This window comes from Herpailurus yagouaroundi, unplaced genomic scaffold (genome assembly GCF_014898765.1).
Source record: "Herpailurus yagouaroundi ecotype Mexico unplaced genomic scaffold, PumYag 77, whole genome shotgun sequence".
NCBI lineage: Eukaryota > Metazoa > Chordata > Mammalia > Carnivora > Felidae > Herpailurus > Herpailurus yagouaroundi.
In genome coordinates this window covers 101,947,035-101,974,959 of record NW_024412388.1, presented here as the reverse complement: position 1 = coordinate 101,974,959, position 27,925 = coordinate 101,947,035, and the positions used below count along the sequence as shown (strand labels likewise).

At 39.7% G+C, this 27,925-nt stretch overlaps 1 protein-coding gene across 2 annotated transcripts in view; it reads left to right on the top strand.

The window, feature by feature from the left end:
- SPAG17 (sperm associated antigen 17) overlaps positions 1 to 27,925 on the top strand; it is a 235,792-nt gene that overhangs the window by 579 nt on the left and 207,288 nt on the right. The window lies entirely within an intron of this gene.

Sequence of the window (27,925 nt, the reverse complement as noted above, 5' to 3'; positions counted from 1 at the left end):
GGCTTACTAAATGCTGTAGGAAGAGAGACATGGAGTAGTTAAGATACCAACGTATTTAATACAAGTGAGCCTTCTGCAGAGAGGAAAAGACGAGATTCTTCTGCAATGCCCTGATAGCACAACACCAAAGTTTTGATATATTTTGAAGGTACTGTAAGAGATCAGAGTACTGAGGGGTTGGCTGGTGGACTCATCCGTAGCCTAGCAAAAAGGTATCAGGCAATCTATAACGCCCCTGCCACATGACTTCAAATTGCACCACGTCCCAACCAGACTAGCTCCCCACCCCACTCATACCCACCAACACTTAGTTGGTTGGGGGGCCCAATAACTCTTGTCACCTGCTCCTGGAAATCCACTGCTACACTTAGTTGCTTCTAAATCCAAGATGACATTTGGATGGAGAAAGGTTGATTCTGGAAATTCTGGCCTGCCATTAATTCCAAAGTACTTTAAAAACTGGAAAAACATTTTTTTTTCATTTTCCATGTGTACATACAGTGCACTAGAGAATCAGTACTTAAAGGAAAAATATACCTAAAGTCTTATGATACCCTCATGAGAAATTCGTACTTATGTGTCTTTATTTTCTACTGTAATTGTTGTTTTTTTTTTTCTCTCTAAGAATGGTATTCTGTCTGATAAGGAATTCTACCTGTTGAAGAATTTCATGAAAGTGGTTAAGACACTGCTGATGCTGACATGACATCATGGAATTTGGGGTTATTTCTATAACTTTTAAGAATGAAGGATGTCAGCTCAGTAGTTCTCAGTTACATTCTCAAATTCTCAAAGATGTTTTTCAAAATACTCTGTTAAAAGCCCCCTCTCTTTTGCTTTTATAAGTCAGCACTGGCCAAAATAACTTTTTCTCCATTTTCTTTGAGATTGTGTAGGCCAAGTTTGGGCTTGGAGTGAACCTTTCTGCTTGAATTATAAAGTGCTGAACAACAGAATTTGATGGGGGTGCTGACACTGCATTAGCTTTAGTGTTGCAAATATGAAGCTATAATTTTCCTAGTTGAATGGAAAGCCTAAAGACACTATTTTTCCTTATGGCTCGAAAACCTGAAATAATACTCAGCTTTCTCAGTTCTGCTCAAACAGTGTAATTTCAATAAATCTTATTTATTAAGAGAAAGAATTTGAACCCAAAGTAATATGTAGTTTTAAAAACAAAGGCTGAACTTCTTCAGTTTGTTGGAATACACGCGTTTTGACAGCAGGGGAAGACAACTCCCCCCTACCTCTCCTAATTTTTATTTTCTCAGTTTGAGTTCATGTCTGCTCCAAGAGGAATATTCCCAGATTACTTAACCCAGCAGTCCAATGTTCAGAGGCATGACTTAACCACCAATGTAATAGATTCTGGAGTGGGGTTAAAGAGGACTTCTAGAGGTGTGAATTCCTGATTCATAGGGTTTAGCAAAGTGCTTTGCACATAGTAGGTGCTCAAAAAGTGTTTTGCTTTGGCACCCCAAATTTCTCTCTGTACAGTTGCTACTCAAGGAAATATTGTGTGCCAGTATGTATAGTTGAGTGTGTGTGTGTCTGTGTGTGTATATGCGTGGGGGGGGGGGGTGAGAAAGGAAAAGTCTCAGCATTCCATAAGCTAGTTTTTTAGAACTAACAGATTCAAGAGTCACATCAGTAATGATTTTGAACTCGTGCACATGTGGAGCTGTACTAGACTTTAATGAGAATCAGTAAGTCCACAATCTGGTTTCAGTGAAGTTACCTTGTATCAGTATTTTGGGCTGTCCTTTCAGGCTGGAATAATTGCTAATTTTTCGTAGGTTTTAGGTGGTCCTAAAACACAAAATGATAGATAGCAAATGATACAAGGTAGTCTGTTAGTAAGCTCTAAACGAGTAGATAAGAGACTAGACTAAGCATTAAATGACTAACTAGAGGTTAGGAAGATGAATGTGGGCTGGGATTGTCAGGAAATGTTTTACAAAATTACTTGCCTTTAGCAAGGCCCTAAAGAATGGGTAGAATTTGAGCTGGTAGAATGAAGGAGGATGGTTATTTTACGTAAGGAGACCAATATAGGCCTTAAATAAATCTGGGACATTTAAATTGAAAGAGAAATGTGGATTAGACTGCTTCTGGGGTACATTGCTCCTAAAATAATCCCGCCAATCAAAAAAGTCATTTACTAACTTTGCTATCCAGGCATTGAAACATTTATCTTATTAATATATGTGAAATATCACACCTCAAATTCGATAAAAATATTTAGGCACATTGGCAATAAGATAATAAAAATATCTTCGTGTGGGCTTGTATGTGACATAGACATTATATTTATGATATCCAGCAGCGTTAGGGAGTTAAAGATGCTTTAAAAAAAAAAAAAAAGTTAGGGAGGGAGCCAAACCATAAGAGACTCTTAAAAACTGAGAATAAACTGAGGGCTGATGGGGGGTGGGAGGAAGGGAAGGGTGGGCGATGGGTATTGAGGAGGGCACTTGTTGGGATGAGCACTGGGTGTTGTATGGAAACCAATTTGACAATAAATTTCATATTAAAAAAAACAAACAAGATAAATTAAAATCTTAATGCAACTGTCAAGGCCGCCTCTACTGGCCACAGTGAGAGGAAAAGGTGCTAACCTAAACACTTGGTGACTGAAGGCACTATTTGGAGAACTTCTGGTCTAAGATATTTTTATTTGTACTGTTTTATCATGGTAAAATATAATAACGAAATTTGCCATTTCCACCATTTTTAAATGTACCGTTGGTGGCATTAAGTACATTCTTGTTGTTTAACCATCACCACCATCCCTCTCCAGAACACTTTCATGTTCCCTGACTGAAACTATACCCATTAAAGAATTCCCTATACCTCCCTCCCCCCAGTTCCCGGCAACCACCATTCTAGTTTTTGTATCTGTGAATTTAACTAAATATTTCATTGTAAATGTAATCATCTAGTACTTGTCTTGCAGTGACCGGCTTATTTCACTTAGCATAATGTCCTCAAGGTTCATTCATGTTGTAGCATGTATTAAAATTGCCTTGTCTTTAAAGCTGAATAATATTCCATCGGATGTACGGGGTACGTTTTATTTATCCATTCATCCATCAATGGGCACTTCTAATTCTTAGTTATTGTGAATAATGCTGTTATTAATAGGAGTGGACCCATTTTACAAAAAGAATACGAGTGTCCAAAAATCTGCTTGAGTCCCTACTTTCAATTTTCTTAGTATATAACTAGAAGTGAGAATTGCTGGATACTATGGTAATTGTATGTTTAATTTTTTGATGAACCACCATAACATTTTCCACAGTGGCTATACCATTTTATATTCCCACCAACAATGCAAACGTGTTCCAATTTCTCCACATCCTTACCAGTACTTTTAAAATTCTGGGGAGACATAGGTAGATAGATGATAGATAGATAGATAGATAGATAGATAGATAGATAGATAGATAGATTGATAGATTGATTCAGCCATCCTAATGAATGTGAAGTGGTATTTTAGTGTAGTTTTAATTTGCATTTCCCTAATGATTAATGATATCAAGCATCTTTTTATGTACTTCTTGGCCATTTGCATATCTTCTTTTGCCCACATTTTTAATGGAGTTGTTGGGGTTTTATTACTGTTGAATTGTAGGACTAATTTATATATTCTGGCTACTAACGCTTTACGAGGTATGTGATTTGCAAATACTTTCTCTTATTTCCATGAGTTTCCTCTGCATTCTGTTGGCAGTGTCCTTTGATGCACAAAGAGTTTAGTTTTGATGATGTTCAATTTATCTAGTTTTTCTTTTCTTTCTTGCCTATGCAAGAAATCACTACCAAACCCAGTGTCATGATGCTTTTCCCCTATGTTTTCCTCTAAGATTTTTATGGTTTTAGTATTGAATTTAGATGCATGGTCTATTTTGAGTTAATTTTTGTGTATGGTGTGAGATTATGGTCCAACATTATATATATACACACATGTATATACATGTGTATACCCATACATATGTATACATATTTATGTATATATATCTACATATATGTGTACGTATACACATATGTATACATGTAATATACATACATGTATATCACATATATGTATTATGCATGTGTGTGTGTGTGTGTGTGTGTGTATATCTCCGCATGTGGATATCCACATGTGCATGTGGATATCTAGTTTTCCCAGCACCAATTGTTGAAAAGGCTCTCCTTTCTCATGGAGAAAGGGTGGGGCAAGGGAGAGTACAAGAGCCAAAAAATTTCCTACCTTATTGAATGTGGCTTTTTCTTGATTGGGCATTGCTTGGTGCTTTAGATCTTTGACTGGTTTCAGTGCTCCTATAAAGTAATTTCAGCCAGTTTCAAGTTGTTTTTCTAATGTTTCCAGGGGACGCAGAGGCATGTAACTGCCTGGTCTGCCATTTTTTTGATGTCACTGTGGTCTAAGAGAACTTGTAATCAATTATGATCTTCCCATTTCTTCCAAGCCTATTATAGGACAGGTGATGCTGAGAAAGTGGAGATTAGTAGAAGCTTTGTTCATGACAACTTAGGAAAATTTTTCACAATTGTCCAAACAATATAGCCATTCCCTCTAGGAGCTTACAGATTGCACAAGACCTGCCTCTGGGTAATGTCACGTAGCTTCAGAATGAGTGGGCTTCATGTTTCAATTGGCCTTTTGTGTTATGGTCCAAGCTTTGGTGCCACTATGGGAAAAAAGAATCTCGCAATGTTTTCTATGTTAAGTGACAACATGATAACACTACAGGAAATACTCAGAAGTCAGATACAAATCCTTTTTTTTTTTTCTTTAAGATGTTATGAACATGTGTCTCAAATGTGTTCTTCACAGTTCCAGGTTCCACAAAAGTTGTTTGGGTTGATTTAGATATCTCACAGGTAGAATTCTGGAGATTTTGCTAATTTTAATTGTTAACCCCTTTCATATTTTCAGATTATCTGAGGGTGTTTATTTCTTTTCATTTGTTCCTGGTTTAAGGTCTCAAATTTTTTAAGTTTGTTTTTATTTATTTTTGACAGAGCAAGAGAGAGAGAGAGGGAGAGAGAGAGAGAGAGAGTGTGTGTGTGTGTGTGTGTGTGTGTGTGTGTGTGCCAGAGAGGAACACAGAGAGGGAGAGAGATAGAATCCCAAGCAGGTTCCATACTATCAGTGCAGAGCCTGATGCAGGGCTCAGTCTCATGAACCATGAGATCATGACCTGAGCTGAGATCAAGAGTTGGACTCTGGGGGCACCTGTGTGGCTCAGTTGGTTAAGCGTCTGACTTTGGCTTAGGTCATGATCTCATGGTTCTTGAGTTTGAGCTCCATGTTGGGCTCTGTACTGACAGCTCAGAGCCTGGAACCTGCTTCAGATTCTGTGTCTCCTTCTCTCTCTGTCTGCACCCCCCCCCCAACTCATGCTCTGTTTCTGTCTTAAATAAACATAAAATTTTTTTTATTTGTTTAAGAGTTGGATGCTGAATCAACTGAGGCACCCAGGTGCCCCTAAGGTTTCATTTTTATGTGTAGTAAAAAGGCAGCTTCAACTCAAGACACCATCTTTTGGCATAGCAACTATTCCATTTGCTTACTGTGACCCACCACAAAAAAACAAAACAAAAAAAAAAAAACCCAGAAAAAAAGTTTATGGCAATTCACATACCCCTTAACCCAGTCAGCTTTGCTATTGTAATTCACTGATTTCATTTTGTAATTATGATTTTAGTTCCCTAATGCCCAACTTAAGAGATTCAATACTTCTTGTCATTTGCCTTACATTTATCATTAAGATTTTACTTCTTGATTAATACTTCAATTCTTATTTAATATGATTACTTACATACTTAAAAATATTTGGGGGGGGTGCCTGGGTGGCTCAGTCAGTTCAGTGCCCAACTCTTGATTTCCACTGAGGTCATGATCTCATGGTTTGTGAATTCGAGCCCACGCTGATAGTGCAGAGCTTGCTTGAGATTCTCTCTCTCTCTCTCTCTCTCTCTCTCTCTCTCTCTCTCTCCGTGTGTGTGTGTGTGTCTCCCTGCCCCTCCTCTACTTGCTCGCTCTCTCAAAATAAATAAATAAACTTAAAAAATATATTTGGGAACATCTACCATAATATGTTGAGGTCCTTACTGAGACTCAGGAGGTCTTGCTTCCAATTTCTGTATTTTCATTTTCAATGTATGTTTTTACACATTCAAATGTATGATGCAGGGCACCTGGGTGGCTCAGTCAGTTGAGCCTCCAACTTCAGATCAGGTCATGATCTCAAGGTTCATGAGTTTGAGCCCTGCATCGGGTTCACTGCTGTTAGCATGGAGCCTGTTTTAGACCTTTGGTCCCTCTTTCTCTCTGCCTCCCCCACTCATGCTCTGTCTCTCAAAAATAAACATTTAAGAAAGAAGAAATTCGTGATACCTTTCAAGTAAGTAATAATATTGGCATCAAAGATGCAAGCTGAGGACATACATGGTAGTGCCATCCTTTCCTGTGTTCACCCAGAGGTGGAGACTCCTTGGGTATCTGGGCTAACCCGCCCCTTTCATACCACTGAGGATCTAAGCATGGCAAGGTCGAGACATTCAGTGATTTATCTTCCCTCGCTTTGGCTCTAGGCTTTATCGTATAACTTAGTATTTACAGAATGCCTTGAATTATGTGCTATCAATTCATGTTTTGTAGAACACAAGTATAATATGAGCTGCTTCGTAGCAAAATCATATCTTTATACTTCTTGTACCTACCCCATAATGACTTGCATGGTTCTAAGCACAGGGTACCACACTCAAGCTATATTAATGGAATTAATTCACTGATCTACTTTGAAATATGAAGAAATATATATTGTGGAAATCAGGACAATTAGTAGACCAAAGAGATGTATTCTAAGAGAAGAGGAAGGGACAGAAAACATTCATTCACATAAAAGAGCATCCCAGCAGGTACATAGCATGATTATGACAGTGTCCAGAAAATAACTACACAATGATACCATTTCAGAACTTCTCAGATATTTCAGCTGCCAGCCAGGAGGTATTCAAGTGAAAGTTCTTCAGAATATTTGGTTAGTAGTGTCTCCTTATTCTACTTCAGTTGCAGAAGATTTTTTTTTCTCTTATTAACTGTAGCTTAGTGACAATAGCTGAGTTGTGCACATTTGAAAAATAATAATAGAGTTCCTTAGAGTCTTGGACAAAGTTTATAGTTCTTGTAAAGGTTTAATAATGTGGATAAGGGTTCAAGATAGGTATTGCTGAAATGTTAATATCCCAGACCTCTTAAACAAACAAAGTTGTAAAACACATAGATGTTAGGATTATAATAAACTGAGTTTAAGTCAGTTTTGGGGGAAAATGTTCAACTGAAATGAAGCGCTTGAACCATTACGAATGCACTTTATCAAAAAGGGAAATACATTTTATTAGGCAGAATCCTTGAGCAGTTTTTGAGAGGCAGTGAAGGATTTTTCAACTTTTTTGATCTTAAACAGTGAGCTATTTCTCATGTTAATGTGTATTTAAGACTTACTGGAAATACTCATAATATGAGCTGAAGACTGATGTCTGGCAGCGAGCATATTTCTGAAATTGGGTTGGTTTTTATTACTATATTTTCTGAAATATGCTTTCATTGATATTTACAAAACAAATTGCCAGTTCACACAAAGGTTGTTTTAATAAAAGCCAACGAAAACAACTGAGTTGCTAGGAAGAATGTTAAGAGGGAAATGGACTTTTCGTAACCTCACATTATAATTTCTCTTTTCTGGACAAAAATGTATTATTTGAATGAGTTTGGAACTGAAAGGAATTAGCATGTCAAAATATCTACCTAGATGTTATATGTGATCACTTTTATTACAAATGAAAAATATTAAATATAAGTAAAATGTAAGTGTTGCCAATGTGAGTTTGGCAACACCCTAGGAAAATGTTAGTTAAGAAATGGTGAATGTTGACCACGTTTCAACTCTAGCCTTAGAAACCATCATTGGCTCCCAGTTACCCATGGGCTAAAATCCAAGATGTTCTGCCTGGCTTTCACAGCGCTGCCTAATTTGGCCTTTCTCTGTCCATCCATCTTTTTCTCTGTCTACTCCAGTTGAATGGTCTCCGTGGTATTCCCAGGCACGTACTGACTGACTATACCCATGCAGGTTCCTGGCCTGAAGACCATCCAACTCCTTCTCATTAAAATCCTCCCTCGTATCTTCCAGAAAGGAGCTCAAGTCACATAGTTCTGCCCATCACTGACTTTTCTCCTTCTACCAAACTACTCCAGTGATTGTTATCTTTAATGCGATCCTATTTTGAGCTGTGGTCCAACAATTTCAGAGTCATCTATTGTATCTCAATTCCCTTACAACTTCAAGAAAACTTTTGAATCAAATTCATTGATTGGATTTTACTGTGTCAGCCTCCTGGCCTATTTTCTCCTTTGAGCTCTAGGATTAGTCTCAACCCATTGGCTGTAAGAACTTAAATTGAAGAAAATCTCAAAGCCTTAGTTTTTACAACCATAAAAGAGGGACAGTGGTCATACCTCCGTTACAGATATGAAAGCAATTGTTGAGAGGATTTAAAGGCATCTAACATGTAATATCTCAGACTCCAAACCCAAATCCCGTATTTTCCCCCTTCAAACCTGTTCCTCCCACGTCTTCATCTCATTGAGTGGATTTGCCATTCACCCAGTGAGTCACTAGGGCCAAAAATCTTGCAATTGTTGTTTTCTTCCTCTTTTCTGCACTCTATAATTAATTTTTAGTAAATCCTGTTGGTTCCACCTTTGAAATGTTTCTAAAATCTGTCCTGTTGGTCTCAACTCCACTGTTACATCCTATTCTAAGCCATCATCATCACCTGCCTAAGCTACAGGTAGCTCAAGAGCTTTAGAACTTGGTTTCTTACTTGCATTCTTGCTGACGGAGAGTCTTGTCACCATATAGCAGTCAGTGTTTCTCTTAATACACAAGACTTTGAGTAAAATCCCGAGTGGTCTACCATGGGCTTTAAAGACTGTGTGTGTGTGTGTGTGTGTGTGTGTGTGTGTGTGTGTATGTGTGTGTGTCCTCTACTAACTACTTTGTCTTCATCTCAAATCTTCTGTGACTCTCCCCTTCACTCAGTCCATGGTAGCCACACTGGCCTTTTTGCTGACCTTCAGACCCATCAAAAACACATTGCCATCTTTGCTCTTACTGTGCCCTCTTCCCAGAATGACCCTTCCCAAAATAATCATGTGAGTCGCTCTTTCCCTTCCTCTAGGATTCTGTCCAAATATCTCCTTCCCCGACCATCCTATTTAAACTACACCATCACATTCCATCCACTTAACCCTGACTCTGTTCCTGACCTTCTACTTTACATATATTTCATTATTGTCTATTTTCCTCCATGAGAACGTCCGCTCCATGAGGGCAGGGATTCATCTTACTGACTGATACATCACCAACCCCTGGCCTATAGAGGGGCTCAAATAGCATTGCTGAATGCAGGAATAGTAGGGCCTCAATAAGGAGGAGCTCCTGGTAATAATAGCGTGACTATATTTACTGGAGCAGCATGAAAATCAAATAAAGTATCTGAAGGAATGTGGAACACTATGTAGCCCAGTATAAATATTTATAATAATAATCATTATTATGTTATTATAGGATAATATACTAATTATTGTTGTTATTATTCTTTTATATATTTTCACCTGGTCGTTACACATGTCTTCAAACTCAGTGTGTTCAGAACTGGTACTAACTATCCTGTTCATTGAAGTTACAAACACCCTAGCCCCATCTCTTCTCATAACAAATTGGTCAGCAAATCTTATTACTGTGGCCTCTCTAGTTCACTTCCTTCTTTTTCACGCCTCGTAACTTCCAACACCATTACGATCACCTTCTCAACTTCTTCTTGCCTGCCTTCATCCAGGAGGGAAAATTAAAAATATGTTAACTGGCACAATTACATGGAAATCAACATATAAATTTAACAGTTAAATTACTTTTTCTTTCTTTTTTTTTTTACAATTAAATTACTTTTTATTCTTTATATAAACTCAATTATGTGTACCTTATGAAACTCCTTGCCAGATGGTATAGTTTTTCGTCCTTATCAGTCATCACATTTTTCCAATGATTTCCAAATCATTTGTTGGTTTTCAGAAGTGTTGGTGCAGCCTTTGGTTGATGGGTTTCACTTCCTAAAAGTTGCCCTTGTCTGAGCCATGAGGTAACATGAAGAAATGTGCATAGGCTCTTCTGTGACTTTCCTTTTAAAATGGTAGTCGTTATGCAATTTGTAGTTCTCTGTATGTAGAGGATTTCTCTCAAAATCAACAATATCATTTGTCATAGTAAAAGTAAATTATACTTTTGGATTTCTTATAATTCCAGCCTTTGAACTGCGAATTATTATGTTGAAATTTTTTTCTAGCCTTCATAATATTGTGAGTTTTTTTTATATTTAATTTGTTTATGATCAATTAAGTCACAAAACCATTTCTTGGAATGTCACATTCAATTAGTTGACTTAATTTTATAAATTTTTGATCACCCTAAATCTACTTGGTTAACATTGCATACTGTGGCTAAAGTTTAAGATTGAATAAATTGAAAGAGGTTAATAATTCATTGTGCTCTGCATTTTTGTCATAAAATAATAAACCCATTTCTGTATAATTTATTAAACAAAAAATTATTTTTCTCTTATAATTGATTACTTTGCTTTGTTTCAAGTTGTACTCTTTATTCATTTGTTTCTATACATCTTCTACATCTCTTTTATGGTTCACTTTATTAATTTTATATGGGCAAAATGTTTTCATTTCTCTCTGACAAAGCTAAAGAAAGTATTGAAATTCATAGTAGAATATTTCACTAAAGCCAAATCCCTAAAAGTTAGTTGCACTTTTCAAATGTTTAACTACTCCCACTTCAGATTTACATTAAAATGAACACACAGTCTTGGCATGATTTCTTCTCAGTCGGTGCAATGCTAGCACTATGTGTTGCCCAGCTGGGTTCTAATATTTCTCTAATGTGTCCAATCTTGAGCTCTCTTCAGATATATTATTTAATTATCTCTAGTGTTTGTTTAACATATGGTAATAAATAGGGGCTCCTGGGTGGCTCAGTTGGTTAAGCGTCCAACTTCGGCTCAGGTCATGATCTCACGGTTCATGAGTTCAAGCCCTGCATCAGGCTCTGTGCCGATAGCTCAGAGCCTGGAGCCTGTTTCAGATTCTGTGTCTCCCTCTCTCTCTGCCCCTCCCCTGCTCACATTCTGTCTCTCTCTTTCTCTCAAAAGTAAATAAATTTTAAAAATATGCATTAAAACCCCTTATGGTAACAAATGGAAAATTTATAAAGAAGGTACTAATATTGACTTCATATACATCCCTTACTGTATCAGCTGAATATATCGAATACGTACTGAGTTGGGATGAAAACAAAACATCTGAAATTTTCTTCAAAACTGTGGGCTGTTGGAGTCCCTGGATGGCTCAGTGGGTTAAGTGTCCAACTCTTGATCTCAGCTCAGACTGAGCTTAATCTCAGGGTCTTTCTTGTTCTCAGGGCGCTGAGTTCAAGCCCCCTGTTGGGCTCCACACTGGGTGTGAAGCCTACTTAAAAAAAAAAAAAAAATGTGGGCTGCAACTCCAGACTTTATGCATGTTACCACTCTGGCACCGTTTTCAAGTCAATACTTCTCAGTGAAACCATTTTTCTTGGTACCCATTGAAATAGTTTGAGAGATCACAAATGCTTTTCTGTCTTGCTACACCAGATCAATAAAAAATACCTAATTACCTTCAGCATCTTGAACTTTGCATATTCGGTATTATTAAAATACTTTTACATGGGACTTTTACAGCTCTATCAATAGTGATTAAAATTTTACTAGTCTGATTTATATGTTTTCCAAAAGGTTGCTCTATCATTTCAGTAGATAAATGCTTTGCCACAGTCAAGATCATAAGGCTACATTGCTATGATATGCCCATACAAATTATTTTTCAAGGTTCAACTAAGTATTTCATGTCTAAAAATGTTCACTTATGTTTAACTACGTAATAGATTGTATTAAAAGTTCTGATTATATGTTTAAAAATGTTTAGTAATTACCTTATTGACACACTTGATTTAAAAGAAGATTTTATTTGAAGCACTTTATTGCATGAAACTGATTTATTGTGTTCTTTAATTTTTCCTTCATTAGTGATTACAAATTTTCTTTATTAGAATCATGACCTTTAACAAAACATGATAGGCAGTTTGATTTAAAAAACTGTTTTGCCTGTTCAACTTTTAACAATACAACCTTTGAGCTCTATTTCCATCCAACATTTATATCACTTGTAATCAGATTTTTATGTTGAAAGAATCAAGTTGTTTTCATTTTAGAAATGCAAACATTTTTAATGTTGTAATGATTTTTGCACAGTATCAGAACATGCCTCAGGTTGGGGTTGATTATTATTTTCTTCTTTGATCTCACGAAAATCCAGAATATTTACCTGAGTACATGATACTTAAAAGAAATTTTAGAAACATATCCAGACTTTGAAGTCTCTTCACTGTGGGTTTCTATTTAAAATATTTACCATAATTGTGTATGTTATATCAAAAACTACACACACAGAATTGCATTTCACTATAATGACAATAAAAGTAAAAACGAAACAAGTCAAAAGCAATACTTTGAGGTTAGGGTGATGATTCACTAGGGATCCTCCAGAAGCCCAGGATGCTCTACTAAAGGATACACAGTGTAGCCTTGCTGTCTACTGTGACACAGCCCAGATCCACAGACCTGCTGCAAAAGTCCCCTTGATGTCACAATGCCAGCAAGCCCAGTTATCAACGATCATAGCAACATCTTATAATGATCAGCTTGTACTAACAAGTCAATAGATTTTACACTCTTAATTTTACCACTTAGCGCAGTTACTTTCATTCTGTCTACCAGCCAGCATGCATTTCAGTTCAGCCACCAGGTTGGCATAGTGAGCGCTTGTGTGTTCAGTGACTGTCGGTGCCTCCTCTTCTCCCCTCTGTGTACCCTCTGTGGCCGCCTGGGTTGTCTTTCTGTAGTACCACTATGACTGTGGCACTTCCTGCTTCTGGCTCAGTTACTTATTGGCCCTTCTCAGTCTTCCTAGCTCTATTCCCGCCTCATCGTCCCTCCCCTATCCAGACTCCCCGTCATGCCTGACAACTAGATAACTCAAACCTGCTGGGCAATTTTGTGCTTTCATATATAAGATATAGATATAGATATAGATATAGATATAGATATAGATATAGATATAGATATAGATATATAGATAGATATATAGATAGATATAGATACAGATATAGATATATATAGATATTAGAATATCCTTCCTTCTCCTACACCGCTTGTTGAACTTCTTCTCTTTCTTAAAGTCACAACTCAAATATTCTTCCTCCATGAAACTATCCCTTGACTTCTCATTTCCTACATTTGATTCACCATGTTTCCATGGTTCTTATGAATAACATGATGATGGCACTTACCGTGTTTATTAGAGTTATTGATGGGTCTGTCCTCTCACATGACTGTGAAATTCTCAAGGACGAGAAGTGAGTGGTATTATCTTTGGGTCTCCCCTCTGGAAACAGTGACTGGAACATATTCAGTCAATCTCAATTGGAAAAATGACAAAACAAATGCAGTAATCCTTCCTATTATTTGTACTAAAACTACCCTCCTTTAAATCATGTTCTTCCCATCCCATTAGTTTTCTTCTTTTTCTATTGTGGGCAAACAAACAAACAGTAATAATAGATGTCCAGCCCGATATACTTTGACATATGTATACACCCCTGTAATCCATCATCTAGATGAAGATATAGAACACTTCCAGACCTACAGCCGGTTTCCTCACACCTTCATCTGTTGATACTTATAGCCCAGGGAGTTCACACAACTCTGACTTCTAACATCCTCAATTTTTCTGCTGTTCTTGCATTTTATATAAATGAACTAATACACAATTTATCCTTTTTGCTCAACATAATGTCTGTGAAATTCATATATGCTGTTGCAGTATAAGTAGTGTGTTCTTTTTTATGGAATTATACTATTCCATTGTGTAAATATGCCATTATTTTTTTATGCATTCTCCTGCTGATTGACATTTGGGTCATTCCTAATTTGAAATATTACAAACAATGCTATAAACGTCTTGTGAAAATTTTTTCTTTGGACATTTGTACTCATTTCTCTTGGGTATATACTTAGGAATAGAAATGCTAGGTCATATGATAGACGTGCTTAGCTTTAGTAGCTACTACAATAGAGTTTTCCAAAGGGTTTACAGCAATTTACACCCCCATCAGTAATGGATGAGAGTACACGTCGCTTATCAATCTTCTTTTTTTCTTTTTGAGAGAGAGAGAGAGAGAGAGTGCACCTGAGCTGGGGAGGAGTAGAGGGAGAAAGAGAAGAGAGAGAGAGAGAGAGAGAGAAAATTTCAAGCAGGCTCCATGCTCAGCATGGAGCCCAATGTGGGGCTTGATCCCACAACCCTGGGATCATGACTTGAGCTGAAATCAAGAGCGTTAGGTGGTGATTAGGTCATGAGAATGGAGCCTCATGAATGGGATGAGTGCCCTAATTAAAGAAACCCAAGAGAGATCCATCACCCCTTCTTCCATTTGAGGTTTTAGTGAGAAGATAACCATCTATATGCCAGAAAGTGAGCTCTCACCAGATGCTGAATCTGCAGATTCCTTGATCTAGGGCTTCCCAGGCTCTAGAACTGTAAGAAATAAGGTCTGTTGTTTATAAGCCACCAAGTCTGTGGTATTCCATTATAACACCCTAAAGAGACTGAGACATACTGTATATTTCCCCCATCTATCCGAAATTTGTTTTAGTCAATCCTCCCCCTGAAGTCCCTCCTTCCTCATGACCAGTTTATTTGCCATTCTGTCAATCTTTCCAGCTGTTCAATCCTTTTTTAAGTGTTATGCCTAAAACTCAACACAACTTTCCATGAGGACACTCTGGTTTCGTAAAATGGTAGGATAATGTTTTCTATTTAACTCCTCCTTTTTTTTCCAGACAGGAGGAGCAAAGGCCCTTCAATAGACCTGTAGCACATTGAGCTGATGGTTATGGGAAGCATTACATATAGACACGTTCCCTATAGTGGATCATCTAAACTTATGACTGGATTATGTTTTCCTCAAAGCATTCGCTTAGACTTCCCACACTGAATCTCATCTGATATATGTGCTTGCTCAGCTCAGAGACCTTTGTGAAATCTCCCTGCAGTGCTGAGCTATCCCCTTGGCACAGTGTCATTGTCAAAATATCTGATAATGACGGCAAGACAGGGTGACAGAGGAAGGCTCACTGTCTGGAAATCAGAACATGCTTCTCTCTCTCTGTGTCAACTTGCCAAGATGTCATAGATTTTTCTTTCCATCTGCAAAATAAAGGAATTAGACTAAATGACAATGAAAGAAGCCACCCAGCGTTGGATTGGGATTTTAGATTTCATTGTAATCTATTTTCATATTTTTAATAAAAGTAGTTAAATAAAACCTGTTCAAGAATGATCCCTAGGGGTGCGCCCCCCCCCCCCCGTTACTACTACTTCATGCAGAGAAGGGCCTGCTTAAGCCTACCTTTGCTTTTAAGTACTCCCATGGTAACTCAATATTTTTGGGATGAAAACTTGCAAAATGCTTTCTAAGATTACATAAAAGTCTGTTTCCTGGCCTCCCCTCGTCCTCCTCCCTCACAGTCATTATTCTTTGTGTTGTTCTTATTGCGTCTTCTACTAAATATGACTAGAGTGTGTGGCCCTGGGGGGACAGGCAATGGCCCAGTTTCTCAGGCAGTGTACATTGAAATAGAAAATGGAGAAGGAACCCCCCCCCAAATTATGTAAACATCCATGAAAAAAACATACGATCTCCAGAAATGTACATGATTCCATATATGTACATAATATCTGAGTTTGGGTCAAACTAGTTTAAGGTTAGGAATATTGAGTTCAACCACTTATATCTTCACATCGCATATTAGAAGTCTGAGCGAGTATAAAAATGGTTTCTTTCTTTACACTTGTTATTGTAACTATAAAGTGAAACCTTCAAGAACGCCTATTGTTACCATCTTGCTTAACTTCTTCATTTAGCACTAACCTAGGAAAATGTGGAAAACTGGTTTATTATGACCATGTTTTCAACCTTTGCTATGGAAAGAACTATAGATATATTACAGAGTATTACTCTTTGTGATAAAGACGACACTTTCGGTCAGAAGGCTGTATGCTTTAAATTATGTTTAAAGTAAGGATGTGACCTGTTTTGCTCAAGAAGGTGTTTTGCTTAGTGCCTCTGTGCTCAATAATGAACGGTCTTATCTAGAGATCAAAGGTTTTGGTCATGTGGAGCCGAATTTGCAAATGTGAAGTCCATATGGGGAGGAGACCTCTGGCTGTACCCTCATTAACACCATCATCAAAACAGCTGAGGAAGCCAGCTCATCCTCCAAGGCGTGCACTTCACTTTTCCGGTTGCAGCTTTGCTGAAAGATTGCTTGTGGCTTCTTTAGGGTTCTTCCTTTTACTTTATCTGTTGGTTGGCCTCACCACCATGGCTAATTATTCTTTTTCTTTTAATGTTTATTTATTTGAGAGAGAGAAAGGGAGAGTGCACACCTGCGCCCTTGCACGAGAGCAGGGGAGAGGGAGAGAAAGAGGGAGAGAGGGAGAAACTCAAGCAGGTGCCATGCCATCAGCACAGAACCCCGATGCGGGGTTCGATCTCACAAACTACGAGATCATGACCTGAGCCAAAAAAAAAAAAGTCGGACACTTAAAATGAACCAAGCAGGTGCCCCTCTAATTATATTATAGGAGCCAGTCAGTGTTCCAGCAAAAGGATGGTTGAAAGTTTTCTCTCTCTTTTGAGTTTCAGCTACTAAAAAAAAAGTCTTTAAAGTCATCCAGCTTAATTTGGTTGATGAAAATTTTCAGTCAAACAAATAAACATGTAGACACAGAACAATTGTGCTTCACATGTTTTAAATTAATTCAACTGGAAACAGCCTGCACCCTAGCTTGGATTGGAAAAAGTGAGATTAAAACAAAGGCGAGCTAGGCAAAGTGGATGCCTTTCTAGATCCTTCTTATGTTAATCTTTATAGACCTTCCCCACTAGTCAATTCTAAACATTGAAAATGTCAGCTATCCAGCAGGAACCTCTTTACATAATATGCCTTCAGCCCAGGAGTAGCTGAGATGTGGGTAGTCCACAGGGAGACTAGGCCATGATTAAGTGGCCAGCCATTATCTTCCCCGGGTTTGGAGATAGAATTACCCTTTCATTGTCTTCTGAAAGTTTTCCCCATTTTCATTCCTCTGTCCTATTTTGCTATTGACACTTGCCTCCTAATCGTCCTTCCCACCCATCCATCATCTGTTTTAGAGAAAGCAGACAGTGGTCCTTGATACAGAAATATCCCTTCATGGGGAAAATACTTAAAACACTATGAATTTCTGGAGTGTAAGGCCCATCCCAAAACATAACTTTTAAAATGCATTCCAAGGAAAATACAAATAATTTTCTTTTTTTTTCAATTCTTAGAGTTCTTATACCTCTCCACTAACATGAAGAATTGAGGGTTGTCTGCCTGTATTTATATCTAATGGGCTTTTCTTTATAAACAAATACCTGTCATTGACTAAGTCATTCCATTTCAGTAGATTTTAAAATGTTGGACATGGTTTAAGACTGATTACACCAGCTAGTGAACATGGAGTCTGCATTAAATTCCGTTGAAAAAACACGTTTCTTCCATGCTAGATTACTGGCCAATGTACTACCTGGAGTATATAAAAAAAGGACGGAGTGCCTGGATGGCTCAGTCAGTTAAGTGTCCAACTCTTGGTTTCGACTCAGGTTGTGATCTGACGGTTTGTGAGTTTGAGCCCTGTGTCAGGTTCCATGCTGACAGCGTCGGCCTGCTTGGGATTTTCTTCTCCCTCTCTTTCTGTCCCTCGCTCACTCATGCATGCTGTCTCTCTCTCTCTCTCTCTCTCTCTCTCTCTCTCTCAAAATTAAATAAGTAAGTAAACTTAAAAAGAGAGAAAAGAATAAAGAGGGTGGGTCAGTGGAAAAAGGAACAATGCAGCAATTCTGTTTTACAGGAGCTTACAATCTGAGAATGACAGACAGCAGTCCTCCTAAAAGTGTGATCCCTTGGGGCATCTGGGTGACTCAGTCCATTGGGAGTCCGACTTCGGCTCAGGTCATGATCTCGTGGCTTGTGAGTTCAAGCCCCGCGTCAGGCTCTGTGGTGACAGCTCAGAGCCTGGAGCCTGTTTCAGATTCTGTGTCACCCTCTTTCTCTGCCCCTCCCCCGTTCACACTCTGTCTCTGTCTCTCTCAAAAATAAATAAACATTAAAAAAAATTTTTTTAAAAAAATTAAAAAAAAAAAAAAAAGTGTGATCCCTGGACCAGAAGCCATAGCAATAGTGAGGAACTTACAAGAAATGTAGATTCTCAGACCCCACCCCATTCTTACTGAATCATAGATTCAGAGTGGAGCCGGTTATTTGTGCTTTATCAAGCATGTGTCTGATGCAAACTAATGTTTAAGACATACCCTAATACAGTGATCACAATGTATGTACCATATTACTAGCATAGTACTGACAGTGAGTTTTTATAGGTAGTCAGAGGACATAGAGATCACTGTTGGGCTGGGAAAAATCAAGCAGGAATTTCAGCTGGAAGGAAGACATTCTGTATAAAAAGACCAGGCTGAGGTGAGCAGAGAACTGAGAAAACATAGAGCATATTTGTGATATACAGTTAGCCATAAACCAGACGCTGTGTTAGGTTCTTTACACATATTATCATGGTCAATCCTCACAACAACATTTTATTCTTATTTACATGAGAGAGTTGAAGTTCAACATTTTACACAGAGAAATTTACCTGAGCTGTAAGACTTTAGAAAAGTAATAGACAGTATGGTATTAAAAATATCTGAGGAAGGGCAGGTAAAGGGCTTTGAGTTCTACTCCATTAGAGTCCAAGAGTTGACAATTAAAATACCTTCTGTAAATGAAGAGTGAAATGATAAATTTGATGTCTTAGGAAAATTAATAGTTTGGAGATAGAAGAAGCTGGAGGCTTGACTGGACCCTGTGGAAGTTGTTTTCAATGGTCCAGATTCGAGGCAGTTATAGGTTGAGCTAGGAGAATCGTCATGAAAATGAAAAGGAAGGGGCATATTCAAGAAACCCTAGGAAGAAAGTAACTGTGGCTGCCAGCCGAGAGGAAAATGGGAGAGGATTTGAAGTTATGATGACTGGGAGAAATGGAGAGTCTCAGAAATCAACTAATTTAGCAGGATGAACTTGGATGACTTTTACTGTTTGCGATGTGGAAGATTTTGTTTGTTTTGTGTTTAGGCTAGAGAGAGGCAAAGAGCTCAGCTTTTAGATATACTGCGTTTGAGATGATGGTGGAACATCAAAGTAGAAATGCTCATCAGGAAGCCAAACATAGGCTCACAGTCCATGGTTGGAAACATAAACTTAGGGATTGTCAGTAGAGAGGTGCTCCATGGGAGCAGCTAAACTATCCAGTAGAGAGTATGTGCCAGGAGAAGAACAGAAGGTTAAGAACAGAATTCTGTGGAATATCTAAAAGATCCTCATGTATGAAACGGAAAGAAAAGAAAGAGCCTGATGGTCAGAGATGGAACATCCAAAATAGTAAAGACAGAATGAGGACAGGGTGGAGTCCTGGAAGTTAGATCAGGGAGAAGGGCCAAGTCACCCACATATGGAGATGTGGGGAGAAAAGGGCAAGGCAACTATATTTGGTGATAATATCATTAGTGACCTTCAAGGATGTAATTTCAATAGGGTGAATGGTGGTGGTAATGGTGATCAAGGAGGGAGTTGGAAACAAGACTATAGAGTTGAAGAACATAGGCTTAAATTATGGAAAGAGCCCAAATGTCCAACTGATGAATGGACTAAGAAGATGTGGTGTATACACACACACACACACACACACACACACACACACACACACACACTGGAATGCTACTCAGCAATGAAAACGAATGAAATCTTGTCATTTGCAACAACGCGGATGGAACGGGAGGATATTGTGCTAAGTGAAATAAGTCAGAGAAATACAGATATCCTATGATTTAACTCATATGTGAAATTTGAGAAACTTAACAGATGTTCACAGGGGAAGAGCAGGAAAAATAAGATAAAAATAGAGAGGGAGGCAAACCATAAGAGACTTTTAAATACAAAAGACAAACTGAGGGTTGATGGGGGTGGGGTTGAGGGGTGGAGAAAATGGGTGATGGGCATTAAGGAGGGCACCTATTGGGATGAGCACTGGGTGTTATATGTAAGTGATGAATCACTGGAATCTAGTCCTGAACCCAAGACTACACTGTAGGTTAGCTATCTTGAGAACAATTTTTTTTTTTTTAAGAAACGGAAAAAAAAAACCACATGGAGCTTATCAGTATATGGAAGCCTCAAGTGTAGGTCACATGTTCTGGGGAGTTCAATTATGAAGAAAAGGAGATCAGATGGGAATCAGTTAGTGGGAAGACTGGAACTAGGTGAAGATAGTTATCTATGTGTGAAATGCCATAGAGGGGAAAGGAGAACTAGAAAACTGGAAAACTAGAGAGGGCGAGATGGGACAATTGAAGGAACAAAGTTGTAGACAAGGTCAAAGGAAAGTGAATCATTGGCTCTAGAACAGCCGAGGAGGGATTAGAATCTTCCTCAGTCCAAGGAAAGGAGCAAGTTCTTGAGACTCATGAAGAATGCCTGGAGATGAAACGTGAACAGGGGAGGAAACATAAGCAAGAAAATTTTGCTTTTCTGAGGCACTGGAAGTGAGGCCACTGTGTAGAGAGAAAGTGGACAAGCAGGAGACATAGTTGAAGAATTCCTTTCACTATTTCTTTTAAGTGGCATCTGCCCATGAAACTTTGCCTAAGACACAGAGAGAGATGTGGTCTAGTAAAATGCATATCACCTTACGTTGTGACTTTCATAGATCTGTCTCCCCTACCAGACCGTGGGGGTCTTTTGAGACCAGAGACTTCGTTTCCGTACTTTTTAAAATCAGACAAGCTCAAAGAATAATATAACAAGCACATTTGTACCATGGAAAATTGTATCATGAAAAATTGACAGTTGCTACTTTGTCTTTCTTTTTTTTTAAGTAAACGCTGAAAAAACCCTGAAAACTTTGTCCTTACCGCCACCCCCTGTTCTATCTCTTTCTCTTTCTTCCCAGAAACAAACTCCAACAAGAATTTAAGGCATATCCTCTCAGCCTGTCTATGAACTTCTTTATCTATATCCATGAATGATATATAGTACTGTTCACTGTATGATTACTCTATGTTTCTGTATGATGACTATATTTTTTTAATTTCCATATTCTATTTACCAATTCTGCAATTTGTCTTTTTTTATTCAGCGTTCATTGTGTTTTGAAGTCTACCATGTTGAGATATACAGAAAGAGTTCATTACCTTTAATTGCTCTTATCCATTTTTGTATCCTCCATTTTTAGAGTAGCACGTACGACTTAGGTCCCCACTTAGTAAATGTTCATTATTAGTGAATAAATTAGGATGAACAGTATAATAATTAAAAAAATACTTTGTACGGTGATTTATAGTTATGAAATACTTTCATATATAGTCTCTTTTCACTTTTATTTGTGTATTTCCTTCCCAGGCTGATATGGTTTAAGGATAGTAATTTTGTCCCATGCCTATGCATTCTATTCCTAATGCCCATTTTGATGTTTGGCACTTAGTAACTCCTCAGTAAATATTGGTTGAATGAATGAATGACTCTCCACTATAAGCATTATTTTACTAAGGTCCATATTCTGAGTATCTGAGTGTTTTTCCAAGACCATGTGGTTGGAATCAGGACTAATAACCAGGTTTTCTGATACTAAAGCCAGTTCTCTTTTTATTACACCATTGAAAGAGCTATTGTAAGGACTATATTAGGGAATCAATAGGAAAGGAATAATTATAATGAATTACTGCCCTGATGTAACCAATAAATAGACTCCATGTACCTGTGTAATTGGAGAAAATTAATAACCATATCCAGATCGAGGGCTTGAAATTTATCATAATCATTAACTTGGAATACTTAGTCACATGGTCTTTACACGAGGTTCATATGGTGAAGGAGATATGTGAATTATGAGGGTGGATAGTGTTGCAGGAGTGAAGGAATGAGCAGGAAGCAGTTTCATTCAAATAGAACTGCTCTTGCTAAGGTCACTGGTAACCTTCTAATTGCCTTTGACGATATATACCACTCCTCCCCTGACTTCAGTGACGCCTTCCTTCCTGGCTCTCCTCCACCCCACCTTCTTGTCAGCCTCCTGAGAAACTCTTCCCTAACACAGCAGCAGTGGAGTGGAGATCTGAAGAAAGTCATGAGCATTCTAGAAGAAAGATCCCAAGAACTGCCTCAGACACCCACCCATCCTCTACTCTGCCCACCCGCCAGGACTGGTTTGATATTGATGAGTCCTTTTTACCCTTTGCTTGTCAATTTGGGGGTCTTATCCCGGTTTTCTCACCGGAGACAGATCTCCACCACCTCTGGCCTTCATTGAACAACTCCTGCTTTCTGGGAGGCTGGAAAAGTCAAGGTCACTGCACAATGCCAGCTCTGGAAAGCTGCAAATCCTGACTCCCTTGATGGGCCAGAGAAGTTGAGGTCATTAAGCAGCCTGAACAGAGGAAAGGTCTTTTAAGGAGCTTATTTTGAAATATAAAGATAGTTTGCTTACGTTCAAACTCCTATCTTAGTCATTTTTGTGTAACCATTGCAGTTTCATATATCACAGATGTTTAATCACACTAACAAATGCTTTTTTGGTAGAATTGCTGCTTGTTTCTTGTTGAATTGAGGCAGATCACAGATTCCTGAGCACATTGTTGCTCAAGGGGCACCCTCGCAGCTTTTTTGAGACACCCTCTGGGAGTTTTCAGATTAACACCATCATTCCCTATAAGCATGGTCAACCTTGGGTATCTAGAAGACCTGGCATTGCCCCAGGACCATCCTTAGATTCTCCTTCCTTCCCACATCATAATTTGGTTGCCGGAATATTGGTGTTTCTTGAATAGTACATTGAATTTGGAAGAGAATAAGATGGAGTGTTTACAATCAAGATGGTCTGGTATCCTTGTGGTCATCAGCAGCATCCTTGGGGATCCTGTACTCACTCTAGATGGATGTGGAAATTAAACTCCGTCAGTGCTTGTGTAGTAAACAAATAAGTGAGGACACTCGGATTAACTACAGGAAAATGAGTTGTCCGTGACACGTAATGAACTCAGCAGCAGCTATGGGGCACGGATGATGCATTAGGAAGAATATTGGCTGGTTATTCTTTCCCTCTGAGTAGTCTCAGTGCCAAGGCCATACAAATTTATGGAACACGCCCATAACATTCAGTGGATAAATGGCATTTAAAATAGAGAAATGAAGATGGGAAAAAACAAAAACCAAAGAAAAAGGCTATGAGAGGGTAATCATGAGCGAATACTGAGTCTTGAACATACATCTTCATTTTTAATGTGGGAGATAGCAACTCAACACTGAAGAGACTTGAGGGAGGGACAAGAGGGTCCCATGTCTGAGGATGGAGTTGATGACAAGTTGCAGCCTTTAATATCTGATGATGAAAAGGGATCTCCTTTCTTTGGGGTGAGTCCCCGATTCCCATTTTACGTTTGTGGCGCAATTAGCAGGACCCCTCTTCCCTTTGCTTGGTCTCCTCCGTTAGAAGAATGCCTCTGATATGTAATATTTGTTTGAAAACCCAAAGAAGCATGTTTCCTTTTGAGGTTTGCCTTACTTCTTATGTTCTGAAGTTCATTCTGGACCTCAGATTTTGCTCCGAGCAACAAAACCGGTTGGGTTGTACTAACGTAATGGAGCCGTAATTTTAGCCAACTGTTGGGGGTGGGGAGATAGTTAAGGTGTGTCGTAGTTTCTGTGGTTTCTCTGTGGAGTAGCATTCCCTGCAAAGCTTTTCCATGTGGTGTTTTACTAGCTGTCTTAAAACTCTCTGATGCACGGAGCAAAACCGAATTAGGCTCATGTGCTACATCGGTGGGATGGGCCAAGGACTCTGAAAAACGAAAGAAAAATGATCAGACAGCCAACCTCAGAGGCTAAAGCATCCAAAGAGGATCGGCAGGACATAGCCAAATTCAAAACTAAAGAAGCAACCGGCTCTTTGAACCCATTTTTGCCGAAGTTTCTAGGGGAAATAAGAATTATTTAATCTATTAATGTTTTACCTTTGCACGGTACGTTACTGTTTACAAAATGATCCTGGGTATGTTTGTTCAGAGGAGCCCTGAAAAAAACCTTTGGAAGCTTGTATTATTAGGCTCATCTTTATAAATGAGAAACTGAGGCACAAAGGTAGTTCCAACGTCATTTGTCTAAGAAACCACAGAGGCAGAAGCGAACAACACTTCAAAGCTCTGTGTCTTTGCACCAGAACTTCAATAATTTTAAAGATTTTTTTTTTCCCAACGTTTATTTATTTTTGGGACAGAGAGAGACAGAGCATGAACGGGCGAGGGGCAGAGAGAGAGGGAGACACAGAATCGGAAACAGGCTCCAGGCTCCGAGCCATCAGCCCAGAGCCCGACGCAGGGCTCGAACTCTCGGACCGCGAGATCGTGACCTGGCTGAAGTCGGACGCTCAACCGACTGCGCCACCCAGGCGCCCCAGAACTTCAATAATTTTAGTTAGTGACCACATCTAATGTTCATGAAGAAGGAAAACCAGCCAGATAACACGTGCGTGCACAGTAAAGATGGTTCTGGACGGCTGAGCTCTCATCAGTGAACAGAAGACATTACAGTGCCGTCTACCTATCAAAGGAATATGTCCTTTCTTTACTTCAAATGCTCCGTGATTCAGAGGCATAGTTCCTTCTGAAGTTCTGAGTGCACCTGAGAAAATGCCACATACTTAGCTGTCCTTCCCATTCTAAACATGTGTAAAAATTTCTCCTTACTGTGTGGTTTTGGCTGCTAAGTTCAAGAAACGTTTATTGAATGCTACGATATGCCAGGCCAATGAGCAAAGGAGGAAGTTATCTAGGTGGTATGATTCTAGGGGAGCCTTTTCCACTGGCCCAGACCACTGCTAACATACCCCCGTTAGCAGGGCATCCCTTTGAGTTAGTCCAGGAGTCGCTCAGATTCTTTTTCTGAAAATGCAGATAGCATGGAGAGAAAAAAAACAAAAAAACAAAAAACAGAACTCTAAGATGGTCCCAGTCACTAATGCTGTGGGGTATATTAATTTGTCTAGTTAACAAATCAAGTATTAAGGCCCTGAGCTGAATAGGAGGTGACGTGGATAAATTGCATTCTGCTCAGGAGAAGGGGGTGATGAATTCTAGAAAGCCCTACAGAGGCCCTGAGGAGCCAGAATATAGCCACAGGCCAGGGACTTGTCTGATCTGGAGAGAGAGGTGCATGAACGCTCTCTATCAAAAATAAACTTTAATCACTTCGTTTTTGTTTTTAAGAACTAGCCCCGCATGGTATCTGGGCTTTAGGTCTGCGTCCATACAATTAATCAGATTAATATTTGCAATTCACATACCAAACGTGTGATCGTGTTTTTATTTTTTTAAGCCCAGTGAGCGGGTCTCCGTCTCTAATGAGAATTAGTCCGGTGCAACTGTCTGCCCCAGCCCTCTGTGCGGCTTCCTCTGAGCTCACTGCCTCCTCGGTCAGCTCTGCCCTTCTCTCCTGACTCCGGCCCACATCTCTTGCCCAGTTGGGGATGAGTCCGTGTCTATGCCTGGCCTCTTCCAAGCTCAAAATGATTTCAAGCCCCCTTCTGCCACACTCTCGCGTTTTTTCCCACAGCTCTGCAAAGAACATACCTTTAGAATTTTAAGCATAGTATGTTCGTGACTTGTGCCCTGTCTTCCAAGGACCTAAGATGTTTTAGAAGTTTATCAGTTAATAAGTTTATCGTTATCAAAGAGAGTTATTCTACAGATTGTCATTCAAATTAAGGTTTTCTTTTTCATGATACAGCTGTTGACATTCTGCTTGATTTTTTTTCTTGATTCACTCATAAGCTCTCCCCGCTGGGAACAGCATGTATGGAATAACCATATTTGTTTTAATGGCTACCAAGAACAGAAGCCCCCACCAAAAATAGCATCCATGGTGATGCCTATGATCATTCCTAGGTGCTGTGCTCAGAAGGGCCTTCTGTAGGTTTACTCATTCTGTCTTCACAACAATCCCATGAGGCAAGTACTGTGGTTATCCCCATTTATACCTGAGGCACAGAGAAGTTAAGTAATAACCTGCCCAGGGACACACAGACGATGCATTAAAATTTGAATCCAAGAAGTCGGCCTCCTGAGCCCAGGCTCCTAATCACTATTCCACGAAGACCTGCACCTCTCCAGGAGGTCACTGAAATGTGAGGGAGTCTCGCCGCCTGTGGGTGAGAGGTGCTCGGGGACCAACCTCCCCCCGACCCCGCCACGGCAGTGGTCCAGTGAGTCAGATGCCTGAGTGGAAAAGTATCCCCGAGGTGGTCGGGAGGAGAGGAGAGCCTTGGGTTGGGTTGGCCCAGCTCTTGCCGTAGCGGCCTCTCTCTCCTCACTCTCGTCTGCTTTTCATAAAGCTCATTTGGGAGGACGGCGCTTCAGACTGGGTCACACCAGAAACAGCATGGGCAGACAATATCACTTCACACAGCACACGCTGCACAACATGTATGGGGGGGTGGGGAGTGTGACAGATGGAGAGAAACTGCTTGGTCCTCAGTACTTTTCCAGAGACGGTCTTGGCATCTCTATGTCAGTCTTAGACGCATGGGCCTTCCTGGGGCGGGGCCCTGACGTGCTGGTAAATGTTTACCCACCGGTTCTCTAGGGGCAAAGCCCTGACTCGTGGCATTTAGCACTGTTGTCGTTTCGATGCTCCCACCATGGGGGGATTTCACGTTGTCGCCACAACCTCACCGGGCAGTCGGGGAGAGTGGGGGCAATCGGACCCAGAACACTCCTGCTGAGGGTCAGAAGGTTAGGACGGATGGGGCAGCGATGCCCCATGTGTCAGGTTCGGATTCTGCACATCTGGCCCCTGATACCCTGTGCGGCTTCTGTCTTTCCTCCCTCCCCGCCCCACCCTAATATTCTCTCGCCATAAAATCAGGCTCGTAAGAATTTCATAAAGACCAAGAAAGAGAAAGGAGTCACAGGACTTGCAGCCTGTAGGCAGTTGGGTGGAGGGCAGGAGGGAGCAGGCCATGGAGGTCCCTCTTGTTGGGTGATGGGAGAAAGCAGAAAAGAGAGAGAGGGAGGAATGGTTTTATAGTCCATGCGTGTTTGTATGTGAGTCTTTGGCTCTTCCCCTCTTATCTGGAAGAGCTGCCTCCTTCCCCTACCATCTGGTTGCTCGACTGAGCCACTCCCAGGAAACCTGTTTTAGCGGAGGCACAGCTGCAGGGCCTAACGCCCCAAACCCTTGTCACGGACGCCTGCCATAAACCATGCCGGATCAGATACAGCCTGTTCCCCTCCTAAAAGGCCTCATAGCTGCAGACCGTGTGTGCATCACGGTTTCATGATATGCTACCTTCTAGTGCCTTATGGTTTCACAGAGCCAAAGTCTCACCGTCCAAGCACATTCTCTGTTGCCTTAAAATATTGATCAACAGATATTTATAGAGAGCCCTGCTCTATTTCCCAGTTACTGCTGGGCACCATGAGGTACAAGAGCGATTCAACCTAATTTCTGACCTAAAGAGCTCATGATCCACTTGAGAACACATGACAGCCACATGAAC